Below are 2,779 nucleotides of genomic sequence, written 5' to 3'. Positions count from 1 at the left end.
TTTTCCCTCAGGGCAGATTTTGTCCTGACGATGCTAAGATTTGCATCTGCAATCCCCAAATCCTCTTGGATGGTTTGTTGACATGGTCATTGAAAGCCATGTCTTGCCAGAATGGGTACGTATAATTTGTCCAGGTGTTTGTTTGTCTCATGAAAACAGTTATAGTCATTGTCCATAAAATATTAGCATTTCAGTGTTCACTAATGCAGTCATAGAAGATAAAAGTAAGTTGTTATAGCTGAATAAAATCAAACTATCATTAGTGTTTCCAAGAGTAACAAATCCATTATGGCAACAGAGAGTCATGGGTAAGAGAAGATTGAAAATCGAGATGGGGAACAGTCTGGGAGATTGAACAAGATTTGCACTAAGGCCGTAGGATTGGGGCTGGAAAGGAGAGGGGAGTGTAAAGATAAGAGGTAGAGTGCTTGTATGGGGTGAGATGGAAAAGTCTTAAGATGACTCTCAGGTTTCTGGATTGATAGACTGCAAGAGTGCTGGAGCTAGGCCCTGGGATGAAAAAAAAAAAAAAAAAAGAGAGAGAGAGAGAGAACAAGTATGGAGGGAAAGCAAATATGTTTGCAATGGGTAATTGAATCACCAGATATAACCAATAAGCAAATGGATATTAAGGTCTAATTCTTTAGAAGAGCATTTAAAATAAAAGGCAATCCAATATAGAGCAGTATACATCAAGAACATTCAGTGCTGTAACAGATACAGTTTGCTCATGGCACAGACTTGCCATCCGTGAGTCAAAATTTAAATTCACTAGTACAATAAATTTGGAGAACTATATTTTCAAGGCTTTTGAAATATATATATATATATATATATATTTCAAAAGCCTTGAAAATTTAATATTTTTATTTAATAATTTTACCTCTAAGAGTCTGTTCTAAGAAACTAACCACAGATATAGACAATGTGCAAAAAAAAAAAAAAAAAAAAGATATGTACTGCAATCAAATCAAGATCAACCTGAAAACCCAGTTTTAAGGTAGCAAAGTAAATCATGATAAATCTATAAGACAGAATCTTAGGCAACCACTAAAAATAGTTTTCTTGAATAATCTTTAAAAATGTGGATGCATTAGTTTTCTTTTGCTACATGACAAATTACACCAAAACATTATTATCTTAAAACAACAAACATGTATTATCTCACCCAGTTTCTCAGCACTGGGAATCTGGTAGTGGCTTATCTGGTGCTTCTGGCTCAGGGTGCCTCATAAGATTTAAGCTGGGCTCTTGGCCAGGGCTGTAGTCTTCTTAAGGCTTGACTGGAGCTGGAGAAGCCATTTCCAAGCTCATGCACGTGGTTATTAGAGGCTTTCTGGCTTTTGGCTGGAGGCTTGAGTGGGCGCTGTCATAAGACTGCTTCCCCCTAGAGGGTGTGTGTGTGTGTGTGGGGGGGGGTGGATGGGAAAAAAAGTACACACAGAGAGACAGAGACTCAGGGACAGGGGGTTGTGGAAGAACATGCGATCGTGATCAATATGAAAGCCAAAATCATATGTAACCTAATCACAGAAGTGACAGCATGTTACTTCTGTCATATATATGCTATTGATCACACATACCAATCCTAGTACAATATAAGAGGGGGCTATGCAAAAGTGTGAATACTAGTAGGTAGAGATCATTGAGAGACATCTTGGAGACTGACTACACAGTAGGCTAATGCTGATGATAAAAGTATTAACTGAGCAAAATAAAGCATTATAACGAGACCTCAATAATGCAGAGAAAGAAGACAATGTAATGATATCAGAATATTAACTATGTATATCTCTGCTGTAGGACTATAATGGTTTGTTTTATTTTCCTTTGTATAGCCTTTGATATTTCACAAAATTTTTATAATTAGCATGTATTTTATTTATTGTATTCTTTTTAAAAAATGTTTAATATTTATTTATTTTCAGGAGACAGAGAGACAGTGCAAGCAGGGGAGGGAGAGAGAGAGATACAGTATCCGAAGCAGGCTCCAGGCTCCAAGCTGTAAGCACAGAGCCTGCTGACACAGGGCTTGAACCAAGGAAGCGCAGGATCATGACCTGGGCTGAAGTCAGACGCTCAACTGACCGAGCCACCCAGGCGCCCCATATGATATTCTTTATAAATGCCAAAAGAATGCAGAAAATACACTGAGCTTTTAGTATTAATTATTTTTGCATTGACTCAAATATGTTCCAGTAAAACTCAAGTAATTTATCAAAAAATATACTGAAGTATTCTAATTTTTGTTCAATTAGTTAAGCTGAAGATCAAGAGATTATACTTTTGATTTCTTTTTGAATAGCTCCATATAGTTACTAAAGTATTTTGCAGAAATTCCAGTGTAATAACTAGGCTCCTTGGTTGATGACTGTTAAGATGCTTTTGCTTTTCAGTTTGCCCACTTTATCAAAGGTACTATATGTTTAGGCTAGACGATCTCTAAGGCAACTTCTAATTCTAAAATTCATTGATTTTTAGCAGATATTTATCAAATACTTTGTAAGTACAAGGCACAGTGCTTTCTTAGTCAACTGTACTACAGTCCAAGATTCTTGAGGAATTTGAAGGTGTTTTTGGAAAGAAAAGTTGGTGCAAATGTTTATTTTTTACTTACACCATGAAATCTAGGCCCTGCCCCAACACATCAGAGGGTGGCATTTGAAGATATAAAAAGCAATACAGAAGTTTTCTGCAGCATTTACAGAGTTTCAGTAGCTTGCTACATGAAGTGGGGCATATTTGTGGACTTAATTTAGTCCTGAGAAGTGTCTGCGGA

This window comes from Lynx canadensis, chromosome B1 (genome assembly GCF_007474595.2).
Source record: "Lynx canadensis isolate LIC74 chromosome B1, mLynCan4.pri.v2, whole genome shotgun sequence".
Lineage (NCBI taxonomy): Eukaryota > Metazoa > Chordata > Mammalia > Carnivora > Felidae > Lynx > Lynx canadensis.
The sequence above is the reverse complement of the archived record's forward strand: the minus strand, read 5'-3'. Positions refer to the sequence as shown.